Source organism: Haematobia irritans, chromosome 5, assembly GCF_050003625.1.
Source record: "Haematobia irritans isolate KBUSLIRL chromosome 5, ASM5000362v1, whole genome shotgun sequence".
Classification (NCBI taxonomy): domain Eukaryota; kingdom Metazoa; phylum Arthropoda; class Insecta; order Diptera; family Muscidae; genus Haematobia; species Haematobia irritans.
This window is the reverse complement of record NC_134401.1, coordinates 109,061,678-109,080,648: the sequence shown is the minus strand read 5'-3', so window position 1 is coordinate 109,080,648 and position 18,971 is coordinate 109,061,678. Positions and strand designations below refer to the sequence as shown.

Here is an 18,971-nt window from a genome sequence, read left to right as displayed (position 1 = left end):
CCAACTCTACTTTTGGTTTTTGCTTCTTTGGATTTTGTTGAAAGAGGTGTTGGTTGTTTGGTTCGGCCAGTGAAACAAAAAAATACACATGAAAATGAAAGCATATGAGGCAAAAACATCAATGGAAAGTAATTTTCATATATTACGAATTTTTCACATCAATATCAGAATATATTGAAATGTTTCTGCGTCATGAATGAATAAAAACTCAATAACGAAAGAACAAAGTCAAGTGGAACCATCTAAGGTATATTCAACACCACAAAAAATCTCGCCATTATTTCCACACTGATTGGACAGTTTTCATTTCTCAGAAACGATTTTTTAACTAAATCGATAATTAATATATACATACAATAAACTAATATATACATACATTAAATATAAATATAATTACCTTTAGTAACTCGGTTCTCAGACAGATTTATAATGTTTTACACGCAAAGAAAAAAAGTTTGGAAAACTTGTAACGAAATGATTTTCTTTAGATAGATTTTTTTTTGGATTTCTTCCAAATTTTCAAACTTTTACCAAAAAAAAACAAATTTGTTTTTTTTACAAAATTTTTATTTCTGCAATAAAAAAAATATTTTTTGATCCAAACCCACAGTCCATTTCGCTAATATCAAAGCTCTGTTCTTTTCTGACTTTAAGACTTTTAGGAAGACACATTTTGAAGTTTCATAATAAAAATATAGTAGTATGTAACGTCGAACATCTTTTCGGAAGCTTCCGAATATTTTTGGAATACATGTAAAAATATATGTAACAAGTAAGGAAAGTCTAAAGTCGGGCGGGGCCGACTATATTATACTCTCCACAACTTTGTAGATCTAAATTTTCGATACCATATCACATCCGTCAAATGTGTTGGGTGCTATATATAAAGGTTTGTCCCAAACACATAAATTTAAATATCACTCGATCTGGACAGAATTTGATAGACTTCTACAAAATCTATAGACTCAAAATTTAAGTCGGCTAATGCACTAGGGTGGAACACAATGTTAGTAAAAAATATGGGAAACATTTAAATCTGAAGCAATTTTAAGGAAACTTCGCAAAAGTTTTTTTTATGATTTATCGCTCGATATATATGTATTAGAAGTTTAGGAAAATTAGAGTCATTTTTACAACTTTTCGACTAAGCAGTGGCGATTTAACAAGAAAAATGTTGGTATTTTGACCATTTTTGTCGAAATAACACAAAAATATATATATGGGAGCTATATCTAAATCTGAACCGATTTCAACCAAATTGGGCACGCATAGCTACAATGCAAATTCTACTCCCTGTGCAAAATTTCAACTAAATCGGAGTAAAAAATTGGCCTCTGTGGTCATATGAGTGTAAATCGGGCGAAAGATATATATGGGAGCTATATCTAAATCTGAACCGATTTCAATCAAATTTGGCACACATAGCTACAATGCTAAATCTACTCCCTGTGCAAAATTTCAACCAAAATTGGGCCAAAACTCTGGCTATTAGAACCATATTAGTCCATATCGGGCGAAAGATATATATGGGAGCTATATCTAAATCTGACCCGATTTCAATCAAATTTGGCACACTTAACTGCACTACTAATTGTACTCCTAGTGCAAAATTTCAAAAACAAATTAGGCCAAAACTCTGACTTCTAGGACCATATTAGTCCATATCGGGCGAAAGATATATATGGGAGCTATATCTAAATCTAAATCGATTTCAACCAAATTTGGCACGCATAGCTACAATGCTAAATCTACTCCCTGTGCAAAATTTCAACCAAATTGCGCCAAAACTCTGGCTTTTAGGACCATATTAGTCCATATCGGGCGAAAGATATATATGGGAGCTATAGCTAAATCTGAATCGATTTCAATCAAATTTTGCGCACTTGACTATACTACTAATTGTACTCCTAGTGCAAAATTTCAACCAAATTCGGCCAAAAATCTGCCTTCTGGGGCCATGTAAGCCCATATCGGGCGAAAGAAATATATGGGAGCTATATCTAAATCTGAACCGATTTCAATCAAATTTTGCACACTTAACTATACGACTAAGTGTTATGTTTGTACAAAATTTCAAGCAAATCGGTATAAAACTCTGGCTGCTAGGTCCAAATTAGTGCATATCGGGCGAAAAATATATATGGGAGCTATATCTAAATCTGAACCGATTTCTTCCAAAATCAATAGGGTTCTATTCTGACCCAAATTAGGAACATGTGCCAAATTTGAAGACGATTGGACTTAAATTGCGACCTAGACTTTGATCACAAAAATGTGTTCACAGACAGACGGACGGACGGACGGAGGGACGGACGGACGGACGGACGGACGGACGGACGGACGGACGGAGGGACGGACGGACGGAGGGACGGACGAACGGACGGACGGACAGACGGACATGGTTATATCGACTCAGGGACCCACCCTGAACATTATTGCCAAAGACACCATGTGTCTATCTCGTCTCCTTCTGGGTGTTATAAACATATGCACTAACTTATAATACCCTGTTCCACAGTGTGGCTCAGGGTATAATAATTTTTTTTATAGAAACATATAGAAATAAAATTTTAACAACATTTTCTATAGAAATAAAATTTTCATTCGTTTTGTTTTGTTATTGTTAGTTTGTTTTTCTTTAATCGTTGTTGTTGTTTTTGATTTCAGCTTAAAACCATGCATTGACTAAACTACAATTGTAGCTTAACCAACAGAGGGAAAGAATGTGTGTCAAATTTATTTGGGCAAAGCCCTATAGACTGCAAGATGATTGGATGGACGCACCTTTCAGAATTACGACATTCCTCATCAGCGTCCTCTACTTGCAGCAAAACTATCAACCAATTATCAGAATAAATTCAGGCAGTTCACTAAACCCAATGATTAAAGAAATAAATTTTTGACAAAATTTTCTAAAGAAATAAAATTTTGGACATAATTGTCTACAGAAATACAATTTTTATCAACATTTTCTAAAGAAATAAAATTTTGATAAAATTTTGTATAGAAATAAAATTTTGACAAAATTTTCTATAGAAATAAAATTTTGACAACATTTTCTATAGAAATAAAATTTTAACAAAATTTTCTATAGAAATAAAATTTTGAAAAAATTTTCTATAGAAATAAAATTTTGATAAAATTTTCTATAGAAATAAAAGTTTGACAAAATTTCCTATAGAAATAAAATTTTGACAAAAGTTTTTATAAAAATAAAATGTTAACAAATTTTTGTATAGATGTACAATTTTGACAAAATTTTCTATCGAAATAAAATTTTGACAAAATTTTCTATAGAAACAAAATTTTAACAAAATTTTCTGTAGAAATAAAATTTTGACAAAATTTCCTATAGAAATAAAATTTTAAAAAATTTTCTATAGATGTAAAATTTTGACAAAATTTTCAATAGAAATAAAATTTTGACAAAATTTTCGATACAAAGAAAATTTTGACAAAATTTCCTATAGAAATAAAATTTTGACAAAATTTTCTATAGAAATAAAATTTTGACAAAATTTTCTATAGATGTAAAATTTTGACAAAATTTTCTATAGAAATAAAATTTTGACAAAATTTTCTATAGAAACAAATTTTTGACAAAATATTCTATAGAAATAAAAATTTATTCTGATAATTGGTTGATAGTTTTGCTGCAAGTAGATGATGCTGATGAGAAATGTGGTAATTCCGAAACAGCTGTACATCCACCTTTCTTGCAGTCTATAGGGGTTTGCCCAAATAAATTTGACAAGCATACTTTTGCTCTGTTGGTTAAGGCTACACTTGTAGTTTAGTCAATGCATGGTTTTAAGCTGAAATCATAAACAACAATAATTTAAAAAAAAAATATATAAAAATAAAATTTTGACAAAATTTTTTACAGAAAAAAAAATTTGACAAAATTTTCTATAGAAATAAAATTTTGACAAATTTTTCTATAGAAATAAAATTTTTACAAAATTTTCTATAGAAATGAAATTTTAACCAAATTTTCTATAGAAATGAAATTTTAACAAAATTTTCTATAGAAATAAAATTTTAACAAAATTTTCTATAGAAATAAAATTTTGACAAAATTAAAATTTTGGTAGAAATAAAATGTTGACAAAATTTTCTATAGAAAATGTTTTTGTTTGGTAGTTGTGTGGTAGAATTTGTTGTAGATAACATAGTCCTTTTCTTTCTTTTTATCAAAATGTATTTAATTTCATAAACCACATCTTTGGATCGGAATCAATACCACAATCAGATATGGTCAAAATCTTTGATTTTGATATGGTCAAAAATCAGATATGGTCAAAATCTTTGAACCAAGTAAATTAGTTTCTGAGTATACCCTGAATTTGAATTCACATCATATGGATATCTATCAAATCCATTTAATTTACAACATACGTTTCTCATCAATTTACCATTGCCCAAAATTCAATTAAGGAAAACGCAAATACTTCATATCTCACACTTATGAGATATAGTGCCAGCCATAAATTATGGCAGATGGCAATAAAAATGTTCACTCCATGTTTTGTATATCAAAAATTTGAAATGATAATAGAATACACTCATACACACACATAATTCGTATCTGCTTACCTGGGTACCACACATGTACATATAACCGACCTGCTACCAGCTGTATCTGTGTTTGGAATATTTTGAAAATTTAATTTTTTTTTGGTTTGGCCCGCACTATTGATCACAAATAGCACAATTTTGCACGCAAATCTATGATAAGATAAACCAACAGATACTATTCAAATATTTAGCCAGAGATTTAGTAGAAAACTCATAAACATCAGGGTTATGCACACGCATACACTCACACACACACATATATGCTATAAAAATTTTCAATTTATTTCGTTTGTTTAGAGTGAGAGACTAAAGCTGATTTTATGGACTATGGTTTTTGTTTGCCAATATATAAAGGTACACAGAAAAAATATTAGATTTTGTGTCTTTAATTAAAATGTAAAATTTAAATTAAAAACAAAATATTCAATTGAAAATGTAATAGGTTCAATTTTAATGAAATAAAAATTAATCACTAAAAATAATTGAATCAATTAATTTTCAGTTGGAGCATTTAAATTCTTAAATTAACTTTGATGATTGATTCTCATTTCTGGGATTGAAGACATTTCAATTAATAACAAGTATATACGGCCGTAGGTTAGGTTAAAGTGGCAGCCCGATTAAGATTCAGGCTCACTTAGACTATTCAGTCCATTGTGATAAGCATATACGGCCGTAAGTTCGGCCAGGCCGAAGCTTATGTACCCTCCACCATTGATTGCGTAGAAACTTATACTGAAGCCGATGGCAAGGTATCTTAAAACTTCCTAATACCGTAATATATACCACATAGTCCATACGTGGTATATATTAAACTAGAAAAGGCCGATTAAATACGTATATAATTAAGTTTAAAGTTTCTATAGAAATAAAATTTTGACAGCATTTTCTATAGAAGTAAAATTTGGAAAAAAAATCTATAAAAATAATATTTTCTATAGAAATAAAATTTTGATAAAATTTTCTATAGAAATAAAATTTTGGCAAAATTTTCTATAGAAATAAAATTTTGACAAAATTTTCTATACAAATAAAATTTTGACAACATTTTCTATAGAAGTAAAATTTTGACAAAATTTTCTATAGAAATAAAATTTGGAAAAAATTTTCTATAGAAATAAAATTTTGACAAAATTTTCTATAGAAATAAAATTTTGACAAAATTTTCTATAGAAATAAAATTTTGACAAAATTTTCTAAAGAAATAACATTTTGACAATGTTTTCTATAAAAATAAAATTTTGGTAGATTATTTTTGACTCGAGTGGCAAGCATGATTATGAACCGATATGGACCAATTTTTGTGTGATTGGGGATCGGCTATATATAACTATAGACCGATATGGACCAATTTTGGCATTGTTATTAGCGGCCTTATACTAACACCACGTTGCAAATTTCAACCGGATCGGATGAATTTTGCTCCTCCAAGAGGCTCCGGAGATCATATCTGGGGAACGGTTTATATGAGGGCTATATATAATTATGGACCGATATCGATCAATTCTTGCGTGTTTGTTAGAGACCACATTCTAACACCATGTTGCAAATTTCAGCCGGATCGGATGAATTTTGCTCCTCCAAGAGGCTCCGGAGATCAAATCTGGGGATCAATTTATATGGGGGCTATATATAATTATGCATCGATATGGACCAATTCTTGCATGGTTGTTAGAGACCATATACTAACACCACGTACCAAATTTCAACCGGATCGGATGAATTTTGCTCCTCCAAGAGACTCCGGAGGTCAAATCTGGGGATCGGCTTATATGGGGGCTATATATAGTTATGGGTCGATGTGGACCAATTTTTGCATGGTCATTAGAGAACATATACCAACACCATGTACCAAATTTCAGCCGGATCGGATGAAATTTGCTTCTCTTAGAGGCTCCGCAAGCCAAATCGGGGGATCGGTTTATATGGGGGCAATATATAATTATTGACCGATGTGGACCAATTTTTGCATGGTTGTTAGAGACCACATACTAACACCATGTACCAAATTTCAGCCGGATCGGATGAAATTTGCTTCTCTTAGAGCAATCATCAGTCATTTCAACCGTCGAACGGAACGGACGTGTTTTTTAATAGCGGATAAAATCATCGTAATAAGTACCTACTACGAATTTCAAGTGTGGTGGGATATTAGGCCACCATGCAGAGAAATTCAAAGACATCCACTGGGTTGCTAACTTCAGGGCCCAGTGGACGGATATCGACTGGAGTTATAAATTTGGGCAATGACCAAGAGTTAGGCCCAATTAGTCGACCTGTAGACGGGTCGACAGGTGGCGACAATTTGACAAGTCGGACCTTTTCCAAGGTAACGGCATCAAAAGGAGGTAATCCCTCACGAAAGAGATTCAAAGAACGCAGAAATGCTTTGTTTATCCTAAAGAAATTAGGATCAGTCGACCCAAGCACGTTGTCGGCTAAACAAAGCGATTCCTTAAAATGGGCTCAAGGAATTCTTGAGGCTGGAAAAAGGGAACGATCACCGGATGAGCTGCCATCCTCCAAAAGGGATCAACGATCGTTTGCCTCAGTTGCTAAAGACAGCCTTGTGATGGCTATCATAAATAAAGGAGCATTGGACGGTATGGTTCCAAAGCAAAAATGGGGGGAAATTGAGAATGCTTTGTCTGGCGTCTACTCACAGGTGCTGGAAAAGTTTCCCGGCCCATATCCTCGACACCAAGAGGCTGGTTGGTATCAAGGACGATTTAAGCTAGTCGCATTTGAGGACCAGAGGTCTATAGAATGTTTTAAAGCTGCTCTGATACTAATTGGTGAAGTTTGGGAAGGAGCTGCTCTAGAGTTAGTCGAGAAGAAAGACATACCGGCTAGACCAAGATCACATGCGTGGATACCTGCAAACCCTCCTGACCCTGAATCTATTTTAAATAGACTGAAACAATGCAATCCAGATCTTCCAACAGCTGATTGGAAGGTTGGCCGTTTGGATGAAGTGGATGGGCCAAGACGGCATGCAGTGTTTATATTGAACACTCAGTCTTTGCCACATCTAGCAAAGTCCCAGGGCCGTGTATGTTATGGCTTTCATTATATCCAAATGAAGGTGTATAAAAACGATCAGCTAAAGGATTCAGAAATGGACAAGCCTCTGTCTGAATCAGAAGTAAGCGGATCCTCTTGCGAAGTCGAGGGGGATACCAAGACATTTGAAGACATGGATAGATACCGTATGCGTGAGGAGGCTTCTACTGCCTCAGAACTCACCAAAGTTGAACCTATGGTTATTGCGAGAGTCACCGATATCTCTGAAGAGGACATTCTTGATGACTCGATTGAAGCGGCTGATGTGACGGTTGTTGAAAATCTCGATGGTCCTACGGATCCTCCAGATAAATCTTCATCATTGTAAGGCTGCATGTGCTGCCTTAAAAGTTCTCCTGATGAAAGGGGACATAGATATAGTTCTTATTCAAGAACCATATGTTTATAAAAACAAAATATGTGAATTAAGTACTCCGGGGTTCAAACTATTGCAGTATACTGGTAATGATGTAAATCGAGCCTGTATAATGGCTAAAAACGAGCTCAACTTGTTTCTGCTTCCTTCAATGTGCAATACAGACACTGTCGTTGCAAGTTTAGAAATAGCCAAATGCAAATATTGGGTATCTTCGGTCTACATGGGACATGACAGGGAGATGCCTCCATATGCCGTTAAGACCTTAGTGGAGGAGTCACTGAAAACAAAGACGAAACTCATTATGGGATGCGATGCGAATGCACATCATAGTATATGGGGAAGTAGTGATACTAATGCAAGGGGAGAGTCGCTAATAGAGTTTATTTTGCGTACTAATCTGGTAGTTTGCAACAAGGGAGATGTCCCAACCTTTGTCACTAAAAACAGGCAAGAGGTTTTGGACATCACCTTGGCCTCGCAAGAACTGAATGAAATGATATCTGAGTGGCAGGTTTTAAGTGAACACAGCTTCTCAGATCATCGCTACATCAGTTTTAAATTTGATGTTCATATCACCAAGATCATATTTCCGCCAAATGTTAGGAAAGCTGACTGGAATAGGTATAGGGAATCGTTCAATATGATGATACCGGAAATAACAGAGACAAATATGAGAAATGTGCAAGATATCGAACACGCAGTGGAGCGGATTACTAAGGCCTTCAACATCTCACTGAAAGCTGCATGCCCTAGAGGAAAGCCAAGGGGGAAACATCGACCACCATGGTGGTCTACGGAAATAAGTAATATGAGGAAATCCTGCAGGAAGCTCTTTAACAAGGCAAAGTCCACCAGAGCCCCTGAGGACTGGGACGCTTACAAGAAGAATCTGAGAGGATACAAGCGAGAACTGAGAAAGGCTCAGCATAACTCTTGGAATGCTTACTGCAGCAGTATTGAGAATACGTCCGAGGCTTCCAGACTACGGAAGGTTCTAGCATCCACCAACTCCGCTCCAGGTTTCATTAAAACATCGGAGGGCAATTGGACAACGTCCAGTGAGGAGACGCTGGAGGTACTATTGGACACACATTTTCCTGGAAATCAGACGGTTGAACCATGTACTGGCGGTGCCACAGTTGCTCAGCGGTCGTTTCCTGTCGAGGACATTGTATCGAAAACTAGAATAAGATGGGCGCTAAATAGCTTTGGACCATACAAATCCCCTGGACCTGATGGAATTACTCCGGCGGAGTTACAAGCTGTAACTGACAAAATTATCCCCTGGTTGTCGGTGATATATAAAGGATGTATCAACTTATCATATATCCCAGGAAAGTGGAGGGAAACAAAAGTCGTCTTCATACCTAAAGCGGGAAAAGCCTCTCACTCGAGGGCGAAGGATTTCCGACCAATCAGCTTATCCTCATTCCTACTCAAGACTCTGGAGAGGATGATAGATATTTATCTTAGAACTAGCATCGATTCAAGTTTTCTCTCGAAACGACAGCATGCATACTCGAAGGGCAGGTCTACTGAGACCGCACTACATGAACTAGTCAGCTTTATTGAAAGCTCACTATCTGTCAAAGAATACACAATCGTGGCGTTTCTAGACATCGAAGGGGCGTTCAATAATGTCCATCCGAGCTCGATATTAAATGGACTGACAACTCTGAATGTTGATCCATGTATACTCAGGCTGTTAGACGAACTGCTAATGAAGAGACGTATTTCAGCCACACTAGGACAAGCAAACATACAAAAGTATGTAAACAGAGGCACTCCCCAAGGAGGAGTTCTATCACCTCTTCTTTGGAATGTTGCTAAAAATAGCCTTCTGGTTACTCTAGAAAAAGAAAGGATAAAAGTGGTGGCATACGCAGATGATGTAGCTCTGGCAGTCAGGGGAAAATTCCCATCCACAATCAGAGATATTATTCAGAGGGCCCTCCGGATGACTGAACAATGGGCGAAAGACAATGGTCTTGGGGTAAATCCTGCAAAGACAGAATTAGTCATGTACTGCAAAGATCGCAAAACTCCCACGGTTAGGCCTATTTCCTTAGGGGGCATTGAAATTCCCTTTGGTGATTGTGCAAAATACCTTGGCGTTATTTTGGACAGGAAGCTGAACTTTAAGCTTAATATTGAAGAAAGGGCGAGGAAGGCAACTGTAGCTTTGTACTCGTGCAAAAAGGCAATAGGAAAAAAGTGGGGACTAAAACCAAAAATTGTGCATTGGCTATACACGGCAGTGGTTAGACCTATAATGCTATATGGTGTTGTAGTCTGGTGGCCGGCACTTCAGAAACCGACTGGTTTAGATAAAGTTCAGCGTATGGCGTGTTTGTGTATTTCAGGCGCATTCAGCAAGACAGGAACAAATTCCCTTAATGTCATGCTGCATCTATTGCCTTTAGACATTTTGGCCAAACAGTCAGCTGCAACAACGGCTGTGCGGTTGCGCGAACTATCGCTGTGGTCGGAAAATGGTTACGGTCACAGTTCTGTCCTCAAAATAATGTCAGATGTGCCTAACGTAGTGGATTACACTTTGGCGAGTCCACTTTTCGACAAAAAGTTTGAGACTCTAATCCCCAACAGTGAGGCGTGGTGCACACATACCCCGGGGAATAAAGAATATATAGATTTCTACACTGATGGCTCCAAATTGGATGGCCAAGTGGGTTTCGGAGTATATTCTAATGATCTGGAACTTCGAATAGCGAAAAGATTACCTGACCACTGTAGTGTTTTTCAGGCTGAAATATTAGCAATAACAGAAGTGGTGAATTGGCTGAGAAGTAATGCTCCAAGTAATATTGGCATTAATATATACTCAGACAGTCAACCTGCAATAAAATCCTTGGACTCTGTGTTCCTCAACTCGAAAACGGCCATCGATTGCAGCAAATCTCTCAATGAGATGGCTGAGCAGTACAATATTCACCTAATATGGGTGCCTGGCCATAGGAACATTCCGGGGAACTGCGAAGCGGATGAGTTGGCAAGGCTAGGGACTACCTTACATATTCCAGGGGAACTAGAATTTCTTGGTATGCCCCTAGCTACCTGCAAGCTCATGCTGCGTGAGAAGGCTGTTATGATGGCAAATGTTCGATGGGAGAATTGCAAGGGTTGTAACGACACCAAGCAAATATGGCCCCATTTCAACTTAAACCGCACACTAGATATGCTAATGTTCTCGAGACGTCAGGTATCACTCCTGATATCTGCTATAACGGGTCGCTGCCTGATAGGAGATTTTGCAAAAACTATTGGCGCGAAGTATAATGACTATTGTATGAGCTGTCATGATGCGGATGAAAAAGAATCAATTAAACACCTCTTGTGTGAGTGTCCTGCATTTTGTGTAAAGCGCAAGCAACTTTTAGGAGCATATAGCTTCAGATTACTGGCGGATCTGCAAAACGTTAACTTAAGCAGTCTGCTAATATTTTTGGAACAATCTGGTTGGTTCAACAAAGAAAAATAATCAAGAAGGTTCAGCGGTTAAAACTAGAAGTGCCCATATGTAATAGGTACTTTTAGTTAATATGGTATCACAATGGACTGAATAGTCTAAGTGAGCCTGAATCTTAATCGGGCTGCCACTTTAACCTAACCTAACCTAGAGCAATCGCAAACCAAATTTGGGGGTCCGTTTATATGGGGGCTATACGTAAAAGTGGACCGATATGGACCAATTTTTGTATGGTTATTAGAGACCATATACTAACACCATGTACCAAATTTCAGCCGGATCGGATGAAATTTGCTTCTCTTAGAGCAATCGCAAACCAAATTTGGGGGTCCGTTTATATGGGGGCTATACGTAAAAGTGGACCGATATTGCCCATTTGCAATACCATCCGACCTACATCAATAACAACTACTTGTGCAAAGTTTCAAGTCAATAGCTTGTTTCGTTCGGAAGTTAGCGTGATTTCAACAGACGGACGGACGGACATGCTCAGATCGACTCAGAATTTCACCACGACCTTGAATATATATACTTTATGGGGTCTTAGAGCAATATTTCGATGTGTTACAAACGGAATGACAAAGTTAATATACCCCCTTCCTATGGTGGAGGGTATAAAAATACAAAATATTTTTTTTTGAGATTTTTTCGGAAAGAAAAAATATTTTTGTAGAAATTTTTTCCGAAAGGAAAAATATTTTTTATTATATACAATAATTTTTATTTTTTGTTTTGTAATTTTTTTTTTGTTATTAATTTTTTTAAATTTTTTCTTATGCTATTAAATAAGAATGATTAGTTTTTTTATTTATTTAATTTTATTTTTTCATTTTTGTTATAGAAGAAATTTATATCATGCAATTTATTGGGTTATGAAATTAGATTGAAGACAAAAAATATTTCTTTTGTGTATGTGTATTTGTTTTGTGTAAAAAAATATTTGCTAAAATAAAAAACTCCTTTTATATATTTTTTTTGTATAATTTTGTGTAATTTTTTTCAATAAATTTAAATATTTTGTTATTAGTTTTTTTTTTTTAATTTAATTTTTGAAGTTACTTCAATTAAGAAAAACACGAAGTATTTAAGTATTTAGAGAGATTTTTGCGAAAGAAAAATTTTCCTTTTTTTATACAAAATAATTTTTATTTTTTGCTTTGTAATTTTTTGTTATTAAATTTTTAAAATATTAGATTTTTATTTGATTTTTGGTCGACCTTTTGTTAGAATAATAAATTCATGTTTTTTTTTTTGGTTGACCTCGAGCTTGAAAAAACATGAATGTAATTTTTAAAATTAAATTTTTTGTAACTTTAATTAATTTGTTTATTTATTTTGTTTTCAATAAAATTAAAAAAAAAATATTTTAAGTTGTTTATTTAACTCGAATTAATTAAAATTTTTAATGGTTTAAAACAAAATTACAAAAATCATTTACAAAAATTAATTGTACAAAATAATGTTTCAATTGGATTTTTAATTGTCATTGGTGATTGAAGACATTTATAATAGAAATTGATAGAATCAATTAATTTCGTGATTGAAGACACAAAATATTCTGTGCTGCAGAGAGATATTTGTGATAGGCATTTTTTATTGTGTATAAAATATTTTTTTATTTTATTTTTTGTACTTTTGTGTTATTTTGATTTCAATAAGATAAAAAAATAATAAAATTATAAGATTAAAACAAAATATCTTCTTATTCATTTCTTTATTTTTTATTATATTTAAAAATTAGTTGAATCAATTAACTTCATGATTGAAGACAAAAAATATTTTTCTGTGTATACAACTTAAATACAATATTTTTTTTTTTAAATTTTTCTAAACTTGTGATTTAAAAAAACAACAACAAAGTGTTTGTTTGTTTACTTATTTTAAATTTGTTTCATTTCTGTGTATACAGAAAGATATTTGAGAAAGGAGTTTATTTCTTTTGCTTATATATGTTTTTTGTTTGTTTATTTAATTTAAATTAACTCAATTTTTGAAAACAATAACCAACAGTAATTGTAAATAAATTTCAGGCTATAGCCGGGTATCACTTGTGGCCTTTGCATTCGATAATAGATTCTTTCAATTTTTAATTAAATTTTTAAAATTATTCAATTAAAACTCTAATTTATTGAAGTATTTTTTTTTTTTAACTAAACCAAAAATCAATTACAAAAATTATTTCATAAATTTTTATACCCTCCACCATAGGAGGGGGTATATTAACTTTGTCATTCCGTTTGTAACACATCGAAATATTGCTCTAAGGCTCCGTAAAGTACATATATTTTCTGGGTCCTGGTGAATTTCTGAGTCGATCTAAGCATGTCCGTCCGTCCGTCTGTGGAAATCACGCTAACTTCCGAACGAAACAAGCTATCGACTTGAAACTTGGCACAAGTAGTTATTTTTGATGTAGGTCGCATGGTATTGCCAATGGGGCATATCGGACCACGTTTACGTATAGCCCCCATAAAAACCGACCCCCAGATTTGGATTGCGGAGCCTCTTATTCTATGGTCACACTGGGCAAATATTTGACAGCAATCAAAAAAGAGTCCGTCGCCACAGCCAAAACAGGAGAAATTTTTAGCTCATATTGGATTCCGAATTTTATTTGACATTTCTCTATTTCAGACTTACTCAATTTGAACCATGGAGAGATACACAATCCAACAACGTGTTAAATGGTTCCAAGAAATGGCAACAGTGGATGACCAATTTTCGAAGAAAATCATCTTCAGTGATGAGGCACATTTTCACCTCAGTGGATTCGTCTACAGAATTGCCGCATTTGGGCGAATGAGAATCTAAGAGTGATTGTCGAAAAACCAATGCACCCACAAAGAGTGACTGTTTGGTGCGGTTTATGGGCAGGCGGCATCATCGGGCCGTATTTTTTCCAAAATGAGGCCGGTCAGGCAGTTACTGTGAATGAAATTTGTTCGCTATCGTGAGATGATAACGAACTTTTTATGGCGCAAATTGGAAGATATGGCTGTGGACGATATATGGTTTCAGCAGGACGGTGTCATTTGCCACACAGCTAACGAAACAATGGCACTTTTGCGCAAGAAATTCAACAAATTCACCGAGGTAGCGGCGCCCATTTGGCCCATATTTTATTCCATACATAATTGAGTAATACCAATATATCATAATAAAATGTTATTCAAAATCAACATCGGCTCTTGAAATTTTAACCACCCTTTATAACATCATGGTGTTATTTATTTTTATACCCTCCATCATAGGATGGTATTGCAAAGGGGCCATATCGGACCACGTTTACGTATAGCCCCCATTTAATGGACCACCAGATTTGACCTCCGGAACCTCTTGGACGAGCAAATTTCATCCGATCTGGTGGAAATTTGGTATGTAGTGTTAGAATAGTGTCTCTAACAATCATGCCAAAATTGGTCCACATCGATCTATAATTATATATAGCCCCTATATAAACCGATCCCCAGATTTCGCTTGCGGAACCTCAAAGAGAAGCAAATTTCATCCGATCTGGCTGGAATATGGTACATGATGTTGGTATATGGTCTCTAACAACCATGCAAAAATTGGTCCACATCGGTCCATAATTGTATATAGCCCCCATATAAACCGATCCCCAGATTTGGCTTGCGGAGCCTCTAAGAGAAGCAAATTTCATCCGATCCGATTGAAATTTGGTACGTATATGGTCTCTAACAACCATGCCAAAATTGGTACATATCGGGCCATAATTATATATAGCCCCCATATAAACCGATCCCCAGATTTGGCTTGCGGACCCTCTAAGAGAAGCAAATTTCATCCGATCCGGTTGAAATTTGGTACGTAGTGTAAGTATATGGTCTCTAACAACCATGCCAAAATTGGTACATATCGGGCCATAATTATATATAGCCCCCATATAAACCGATCCCCAGATTTGCCTTGCGGAGCCTCTAAGAGAAGCAAATTTCATCCAATCCGGTTGAAATTTGGTACGTAGTGTAAGTATATGGTCTCTAACAACCATGCCAGAATTGGTCCATATCGGTCCATAATTTTTTATTGCCCCCATATAAACCGATCCCCAGATTTGCTTTGCGGAGCCTCTAAGAGAAGCAAATTTCATCCGATCCGGTTGAAATTTGGTACATGGTGTTAGTATATGGTCTCTAATGATCATGCAAAAATTGGTCCACATCGGTGCATAATTATATATAGCTCCCATATAAAGCGATCCCCAGATTTGACCTCCGGTACCTTTTGGAGAAGCAAAATTCATCCGATCTGGTTGAAATTTGGTACTTGGTGGTAGTATATGATATTTAACAACCATGCCAAAAGTGGTCCATATCAGTCCATAATCATTATAGCCCCCGTATAAACCGATCCCGAGATTTGGTTTTGGAGCCTCTTAGAGGAGCAAATTTCATCCGACTTAGTTGAAATTTGGTACATTGCGATAGTATATGGCCGTTAACAACCATGCCTAACTAGGTCCATATCGGTCTATTGTTATATATAGCCCTCAGATAAATCAATCCCCAATCACACAAAAATTGGTCTATATCAAGTCCATAATTTTATATAGCCCCCCCTACAAGCGACCCCCATATTTTAATTCTGGCTCTCTACGTACTGTGCAAAAGTCCATATCGATTCGTAATTACTTGTAGACTTACCTATACATAACTTTTTGGTCTAACATATACCACGTATGGACTAACTCACAATTTAGAAAACGATGTTAAGAAGTTTTAAGATACCACAACCAAAGTAATTCGATTGTGGATGACAGTCTTTCGTAGCAGTTTTTACGTAATCCATGGTGGAGGGTACAAAAGATTAGGCCTGGCCGAACTTATGGCCGTATATACTTGTTCATTTCTGTGATTGAATAAATTTCTAACATATGAAAAAAAAAAACAAAATGTTTTTTTCTATGTATTTCGAGAAGTTTTTGCGTAAGGAAAAAATCCTTTAATTTATATACATTATTTATTTCTATTTTATATAATTTTATGTTATTTGGATTTTAATAAAATTAAGAAAAATGTTTGTTTATTTAATCTATTTTATTTTTTCATTTCGGTGTATATAAAATTCATTAAAATTAGAAAAAAAAAATGTTTGTAGTTTATTTATTTAATTTAAATTTATTTAATGTTGGAAAATGATATTCCACTTTAATTGAAAATATATTTCAGGAGATAACCGAGCATCACTTATGGCTTTTTTATTTGGATATAGATCCATTAATTTTTTATTGAATTTTGAATAACATTCAATTTAAATTTTAAATATTTTTTAATTAAAATAATATTTAAAATTCCATTATAAATAAAAACTGAAAAAAAAAACATTATAATATTAGTTAACTTTTTAATTGAATTGATTAATTTGTAATTAACTTTTGTGATTAATAGTATCATTTCTGGCATTGAAGACAATTCAATTAATAATTAATTGGACCAATTAATTTCATAATTGAAAACAAAAAATATTTTTTCTGTGCAGTTGATGTTTGTGAAAGGAATTTTCTTTTTCATTTTTTATACACAATATTTTTTTTAAATTTTGTTATTTTGATTTCACTAGAATTAAAAAAATATTTTTCTGTTTAATTAATTTTTTTTACATTTCTGGCATTCAAGACATCCAAGTATTTTTTTCTGTGTATTTTTTAGAGAGATCTTTTTGCAAAAAGATTTATTGTATTTTATTTATTATTTTGTATCATTTTTTAGTGCTATTTTGTTTTCTATAAATTAAAAAAAAAATTGGGTTTTTATTTGTTCATTAATTATTATTATATATATTTCTTAAATTATTTAATATTTTTTTTTAACATTAACCCACTGTAATTGTAACTAAATTTCAGGCTGTAACACAGTAACACTTTGGCATTTGAGAATTATATCATTTATTTGCTTTAGCTGGGTTTATTTATATTTTCAATTGTTATTTTTTTTTATTTCTTTGCTTTACGATTCTCAAGATATCCCCGCAAAAACACAAAACGCCTTAGGGAATTTCATGAACGTATAACCGTTTTCCGAGTCGTTGTGTTGACGCGTTAAACACCTAAATTCACATCCGTTCGATACGATTTAAAATTCTCAACTGGAGTTTTTCTCCAGTCAGTGGCACAGACTTTGCCCTAGTCAAGGAAAAAGCGCATGCGTTAAACAAAAGCTTTTGCCTTCTTGTTGCTCATCCCCTCCCCCTCCCAAGAAAAACAAAAAAACAACACAATCTCTCCTGGATTTCATTTTCGTTTGTTGTGTTTCATTTCCGGTCATAAACCGGCAATTTTAGCCATTTATGTTAGTCTGGCTACAGACGCTTGTTGAATATGAGGGGGGCAATTTAATATCTCATATTTTCAGAGACTATCAGTTTTCCATAGTCATATGGACTTTCCGGGCAAATATATTTCTCCTAATTACGAATACCCTTCACTCATCTAAATGGCTATGTTTGTATTCAAAGAGAAAAAACCCTGGTTACACCGGAAAAAATATTTGTTATCTTCAACCACAAATTTAACAAAAATCTATAACAAACATTAATCCTATCAAATAAATTTTTAATTGAAATTTTTTTTAATCTCAGAAAAATATAGAATCAATCACAAAAGTTTATCAAAAACCTAATCGTTTCAATTAGAAAAATTATACCATTAATTTTTGTGATTGATGTTGGTTTAAACTAAAAAAGTAATGGGAATCAATTAAATGTTTAATGGAATTAAATGGTTAATGGAATATTTTTAAAACTCAATTTAAATTTTAATTGAAAAAACTGAAATTTTTTTAATTGTTCAACTGAAATTAATATTTTAGTAGCAATAATTTAATAAAATTTATTTTTAATATTGATTTTTAATTTACTTTTTAGTATTAATTAAATTCTTAATACAATATTTTTAAAATTCAATTAAAATTTTAATTGAAAAAATGTTTATCATATTTTTATTCTGTGTGTACCTTTATTGAAGTGGCACCTGCTTACCCAATTTTTTTTTTCTTTTCAATTTTTCGTATGCCTAAGTTTCCATCAGGCCATTCAACAGTCCATCCATCCATCCATCAGTTAGAAAGTTTTTTTTTTGTCAGGCTGATGAATTTGTTGTCGTAGTTTCCAAAGTTTTGCATTGTTTTCGATGGAATCTGATGTTTATTTTATTTTGTTGTTGTTTTCGTTTTTGTCGTGGAATATCATAAAAGTTTTTCCAAGAGATTATAAAGTCATGGGGGACAAAGTTGACATTTTTAAATAAATAATCAGGATAATAATGGTATGGAAATTTTCATGATCCATGCAACACAAGCAAGTATCGATAATCGCCTTGAAATGTTGAACAAAAGTGGCTTATGGCTCTACACCTGTTCCGCTTAAGTTGAAATAATCGCATTTCAGTATATGTGTAGTTCTAATAAGATTTTAATATGAATAAAGTAAAAAATTTAATAAAATATA

General features: G+C 33.7%; 1 protein-coding gene across 1 annotated transcript in view; it reads right to left on the bottom strand.

Moving 5' to 3' along the window:
• Positions 1-4,748, bottom strand: part of LOC142239988 (uncharacterized) — a 235,093-nt gene extending 230,345 nt beyond the window's left edge. Inside the window, exon 1 of the mRNA XM_075311713.1 lies at positions 4,597-4,748. The gene's annotated coding sequence lies outside the window, so the exon portion shown is untranslated. The remainder of the gene's footprint in view (positions 1-4,596) is intronic.
• Between the last annotated feature and the right edge of the window lie 14,223 nt (positions 4,749-18,971).